Raw genomic sequence first — 7019 nt, forward strand, 5'->3', positions numbered from 1 at the left:
CCAGGCGCCCTAAAAGAAAAAACCCACAAAAAAAAAAAAAAAAAAAAAAAAAAAAAGAAAGAAAAGAAAAGAAAAGGCATTGTGGCATGGCCATCCAACCTGGGGGTTGATTTCTCACTTTCCATCTCACTGTCTCTGCTTCTTTATGGTGAGCACACGTGCTCTATAGTTAAAAAATAATAATAATAACAAAAGTTCTGTTTGATATAGACAGAACCAAAACCAAGAACTACCTCTAGGTGAAATTTTCTGATCATTTAAAATTATGACAAAGTCTCTCTTCCTTCCTTCTTCGTGCTGAGGCCATTCTCTCAGCTTCTTACAGCACTGGTTGCTTCTTGCCTTGCAACACAGCTATTTATACATTAAGTATATCTCCCCAACTCCATGGTATAAGCTCATGAGGATTCTGAGTCCCTAGTCCCTAAACCATGGCCTGGTCATATTTCTCAATTTATGTAAGTGGAATTGAAGTAAACTTCCAAAATAAAGAATATATATCTTGTTATAGACACCTTCCTCCCTCATTTAAGATTCTCCCTCATTTAAGACCATGAATGTGTAAAGACATGGTTAACAGCACAGATCCTGCTTTCCAGTTGCAGATTCACAGATCCAGTGGATCCTGGCTGTCATTTACTAGGTGTATAACTTTGAGACAAGTCTTGATGCACCCTGGGCACCAGTTTTATCATATATAAAATAAGGATAGAAATAATACCTTCTAGTATTATTATAAGATCTACATGCATTACTAGATGGAGAAGAACTTAGGAGGGAAAAATGGTGGAGAAACTCTTCCAACATGCATTTGATCCAGGGGTAAAAGTGTTGCTGAGAAACTGTTTCCTATTATAAGAAAAACTGTTACTTCCAGAAAGGAACAGAATTGCTGGGTGATCAGACCCATCACTTATTCTGGTTCTGGTATGATGCTCACAAAGACTTAGAGAGGTGGACACAGAGAGAAGAGAGCAAAGTGGAGTTTACTAAGAGAGGGAAGGAAGAACAGAGCTCCCAAGTAGGGAGAGCTCCCTAATGGGTTCCCAAAGAGAGGCTGGAGGCAAGGGGCTTTTATCTAGCAGAGCAATGAGCTGGCTTCCTGATAAGGAAGTGGGCTTTAGAAAACAGTTACATGGTAGTCTGAGTGATTTATTACCCTATTCTTTGTGGGGTGAGCAAACCATAATGTTCTGTACTTTTTGTTAGAATAAAGTTACTAAGTAGAAGCTGTTGTCCTTAGCTACAGTTGTTTTGGGTTCCAATGCAGCCAGCTTTTGACTGTGAAAACTTAATCATTGTCAGTCCATCTTGAGTCTTTACCCTGTCTGTGTGCTCAACAGCCCTATCTCCTGCTTTATTAGCAAGGAGTCATAAATTCACCAGAACATGTAAAGTAAGTGTGTATTGTACATGAACCAGACCGTAGAGGAAAAACACAGAGACTTCATTAAAAAGAAAAACAGCAACTTTCTTTCATGGCCCTTACCCTATCTACCTAAGTAGAGTCTAACTCCCTAGTTCAGAAAGAGAGCTCAATAATTTGTTCCTTAAAATATGAGAATTAAAGGAATAACTGGCAGCCTAATTTATGAAAAATTTTAATGTCTCACTAATCTACTCTACATACTTTCTTTTTTAATTGCCAGAGGCCACATACTCTCATCACAGAAAGAGAGATGGGGGAAGAAAGCACCCTCTGATACAGTGTGATCACGCTACAATCTTTTCACCTCTATTTCTTCATTCTGTGGGACTTGGGGCATGCACCTATGAAGCTGAGAAAACTGTGGTCCATGTCTCTCCATTGCAGCAAAGTACTGAAAGACAAGGAGACAAGCTGAGCAGGTTTATTAAGATAGAGATAAATCTAACAGACAGAACGAGTCATCATCACGGGAGATAAACAGACCTGTCTCCTTCTCAGGGTTCCCTTTGATCCTGTTTTAGACCTTTTGTCCAGCTAAAGTATGTGTCCTTAGACCACCTCTACCCTGTTAAATTTTCTCTTAGTTTGTTCCTCATTCTTGTTACAGGTCTCATGCCGCAAGAAATTGTTTTGAGTCAAAATACAGACTGTCATATAGTTCCTCCTTAAAGTTTCTTTGTGTTCCAGGCAAGTTTCCTGATCTATATTTGCCTAACCAAGGTCATTATCTCTATCAACTCCTACACACACACGTCCAGGGTGTTTCTCTCTTTTTCTTTTTTTAAGAGAAGTTTGCTGTAGGGTGTGTGCCCTCACCTGAGAGACAGAGAGAGACAGAAAGTAAGAAATCAACCCCCAAGGAGGAAGGCCATGCCACTGTACCTTCTCCTCCATCCTCCTCTCAAGATTTTGGCCATGCATGCACATACACCTGCCATGGGTTTTGAGTCACCAGGTCCAGGTCCAGAACTATGGTTGGCCACATGGGAGTCTAGCTCCTTAACCACCATGCCATCTGTCTTTTGCAAGCCACCAGGGTCTTTTTTTCAAGGGCTAGATTCAAACCATGATTGGCCATTGAGAACCTGGTTCCCTTAACCACTAGGTTACAGAGCAAGTCCTACTCTATACATCTTTAAATATGTATTGGAAGAGACTGTAGGGTCCATGGAAATAGAAACCATATCTTTTTTACCTTTAATGTCACATCACCTAATGCAATATCAGTCAGTTAAGGGCTCAATAACTTTTTATTTTTTTGGAGAGGTTTTCGCCATAGGGCACATGTGCTCACCAGACAGACAGAGACATAGAGACAGAAAGCGAGAAATCCCCCCCAGGGGGGATGGCCACGCCACAATCCCTTCTCCTCCATTCTCCTCTCGGGATCCTGGGCACGCATGCACACACACCCAGCGTGAGTTTTAAGCTACCGGATCCAGGACGTGAACCGCCGTCGACTACGTGGGAGTCCAGCAACATAGCCATTACGCTGGTTCCCAGGGCTCAATAACTTTTCATGAATAAGTAGCTTATTTTATGTTAAGTATATATGTTACATACTTCCTTAATGTAGATAAAGCTATGAATTACACTGATAAACACATATACACACACGTGTATGTGTATGTGTAATTTTAAAGAAGTTTCAATAGAAAAAAAAAAAAGCTCAAGGGTGGAGCTCAAGGGCAGGATTTTAGGCCCAAATCTTCCCACAACAGAAAGCAACCTTCCAGGGATTTATTTCACCCTAGGTAGACAGAGAACTACAAAAGAATTTTTTTTTCTAACTTCTGCAAAGATTTCAGGGCCAAAATTATAAACGGTGCCCCTAACATTTATAATAGCTATTTCTAGTCCAAATGACAATAATTCCAAATAAATTGCATCAGTGAGTAAACATCTCTAATCTCATACATAGTCACACAGCCACAGAAGAGGAGGGTCTGAGGAAGAACATTTGGGGAAGAGACAGGGAAGAAAAGCATTAATGGCACAAAGAGGTGTGGTATTATCTGTTGAAGATGTTTCATGGTTTTATATTTTTAAAAAGGAAGAGAGAACAAGCAACATAATTACACCAGACTTATGCTCCCCCTTATAACCAAGACACTGTGCTACTTCACACGTTCCTTTGGAGATGTAGAAAATCCCCTGATCATCTCTCCTCCGGCCCCTGTTGGTGGTAAACAATAAATCACATGAGATAACTTATCTTTATACAAGGAACAAAAACTAATCTTGTTATCTTCATTTCCATTTTCTGTGTGCTTTTGGGTGTTACCTTTGGTAACCAGACATTAAACAAGACTAATAATTAAGTTATACTATTTTGTGGGGGCCAGCAGGTAGTGTAGTGGTTGGAGCACAGTCCAAGTCCCAAACCTGGAGTCTTGAAACTCATACCAGGCACACGTGCATGTGTGCCCAAAAATCTCTGAACAGAGAAGGAATTGTGGCATGGCCATCCCACCTGGACAGCAATTTCTCACTTTCCCTCTCACTGTCTCTCTCTGTCTCTCTCCAGCAAGCACATGAGCCCTATAGCAAAAAGCTAAAAAAAAAAGAAATAGAAAAAGATAAAAAACAAAAACAAAAAAACTATTTTATGTAGTGTAGGCCCAATAGGTTTCTAAACAATATTAACTTATAAGAGTAGGAAATTAGGAAAGAACACTAAATAGCAAAATACTATACGTAGTTTAATCAATGATGAACACAAGATTTTAATAGACTTAAAGAGCTGCCACTTACAATTTCTTCCCTTATCCTAAATTTTAGGAATAACAGACAAATTTTAGCAAGAAGCTGAAGAGAGTATTTTTAGGCCATTTTATTGATAGTTAACCAGAAAGGCTACCCATCTCTCTAGGTTATGAGAGGGAGAAACACCTTTACTTGTAGAAAGCAGTTAAGAAAAAAGGGTGTTAATAAAAACACAAATTTTGAGAGAAATAGAAAAAAACAGTCTTTTTGAAGTTTAATATCAAGACTATGTTTGAGCTTCATTGCAGAAGAACACAAGAAAAATTTACACAAGATCTCTGTTTATATTTCCTGGGAAGTTAATATTTTTCAGTTCGTATTGCATTTTTTTAAGTAACTAGATCTTATTTTTGTCCAATGTTTAACTTAGAGACTCCTGCTAATGCCATCAGTGAAACTGTGGGTTAGGCCACTTTAGAACGTGCATAACTCTACTGCCACCTGATGCCAACACACTGAAATTGCAGGGTCAGATCTTTAAACCCAAAATTCCTCTCAGTAGACTATATTTGCATAACAAAGAAAGCATTGTAATCTCACAAATAATACATTTTGACTGACATTAATGCAAATTAGAAAATGTAATGACTTTTTAAAAAACTAAATGAAAGCAAAAAGGGGACAAAATTTCCAGCCTTGGTAAAATCATCAGTACAAAATTTTTAACACAAGTTTTTCTCATTATTACACTATCACAGTGTTACGTTTTGCATTCTTTTTCTGCTTTGGCAAAAAGAAAAATCTGAAGAATTTATTAAATAGTAGTTTAGATTTTACATTGGTCAGGTAACAGATGAATGTGCTGTAAAAAAAAAAAAAAAAAAAAAAAAGAGTTCCCTGGTCATAACAATTAACAGCATGAAACTTTTTATTTCTCATGAAGGAATAAAGTGTAGATATTTGATAATATTAAATAGCTACTATTCATTTTACCAACTATAATAATGTTTACTTGTGGTTTTCTTTTGTCTTCAAGTCCTTAAATTTTAGAAATGGCATGAGCAGGTAAAATAACCAAAGGCTTATAAATTTGTTTCACAATTTAGTTGATCACTATCCTGGTCTAAGCAGTACTTCTGTTACCACCATCATAAATATAAATGTTATATTAGATAGATGATATAGATGCAAGAGTTAAAAAATTAAAGAAAGGGAAAGTCCATATTGTTTCCCATTAAGGACTCAATTTAGAAGTTTTATACTTATTACTTCTACTCAATTTCCCTTACCCAAGATTTCAGTCATGCGGTCACATCTAGAGATAGTCTGGTAAATTCAGTTTTTCAGTGGGTGAAAATGCATCCAACTAAATATTTTATCAATATGTGATTCTATTACAAAGATTAAAGGAAAACACATGGTCTCAACAATATCTTAATCTCCCTTTTAATCTACTCTAGATGCTTTTATGTAGGTAGTGCTTTGAAGAAAAGTAAAGGGGGTCTAAAGAGATGTGACAACTGAATGATTTAATTTTGCTATACAGAACATGATTAGGACAATGGGCAAAATCTGAGTAAGTTTATAGGTTGAATAATTGTATTGTATTAGGATTAATTTTCTAACTTTGATCATTGTATTGTGATTGTACAAGAGAATGCCCTTATGTTTAGAAAATTATGTCCTAGGGACCAGCAGTTAGCGTAATGGCTGTCACTGGACTCCCATGTAGTCGACCATGGTTCACGTCCCAGACCCAGTGGCTTAAACTCACACCGGGTGCGTGTGCGTGCATGCCCAAGATCCTGAGAGGAGAGTGGAGGAGAAGGGATTGTGGCATGGCCATCCCCCCTGGGGGGTGATTGCGCACGCGCCCTATAGCAAAAATCTCTCCAAAAAAAGAAAAGAAAAGAAAATATGCCCTAAAGCATTTACATATAAAGAACCACCATGTCTATAATTTTTTTTAAAATAGTCAAATAAGGAGAGACAGAGAGAGAGAGAGGTAAAATGTTAACATTTGGGAACTGTAGATGAAAGGTACCTGGAAAGATTTTGCACTATTCTTGCAACTTTGCTGTAAGTCTAAAATTATGTCAAAATAAAAAGTTAAAAATTAACTCAAATTAACTCATTAGATATTTTAAACTCTAGTTCATTTACAGTTTAGCTGTTATATAACACCTTGATTGAACTCAAATCTGAGAAAATTTCGTAGACTTTGTTTCCATATTTGGTTTAACTTAAGCATCCACCCCTAATCCTCACCCCCCATATTATAATGAACAGAATTAAAATGGAGCAATTATTTGCAGCATTACAAATGATAACAAGAAGCTACCTACATGCAGAGCTGAAGGTTTCCATATTTCCTGATAGCAACCAGGGATTCAGAAAACGCAGCAAGAGGTGTTTCTGAACAGGCACAAGATACTCTGCCCCAGCTCCTCTTTTAACAGACTTGAGTTCTCACTCATTTATGTTCACTCAGGTTTGTATCATCATAACAATAACCATTTGTTACCTTCTATTTCCAAGAGCCTCAACTCCTTCCAGTTCTTAAACCAAATTCAGCATTGGTCATGGTTTTATCCTTGTTGAAGCACAGCTGCACCAGCACCCGGGTATTCCCTGAGCAATATCTCTAATACCAGCATCCAGTGTTACAATCTTTGCACATAGTCCCCAAGTCATAAAAACTCTAAAACATTCTGTTTCAAAACGCTCCTTATGGAGAAGTGTCATTTGCATAGGATCTATCACAAGCAGACAAGCCTACATACTCTTTCTCTTCCACCAGTGGTGACACCTACCTGTAGCATGTGGTGAACAACTTCTAACCCTAAGGTCCCAAAAGTCAGAGGAACACCAGTCCTCATCTAGG

The sequence above is a fragment of the Tupaia chinensis genome, unplaced genomic scaffold (assembly GCF_000334495.1).
Source record: "Tupaia chinensis unplaced genomic scaffold, TupChi_1.0 Scaffold145907_1, whole genome shotgun sequence".
NCBI lineage: Eukaryota > Metazoa > Chordata > Mammalia > Scandentia > Tupaiidae > Tupaia > Tupaia belangeri.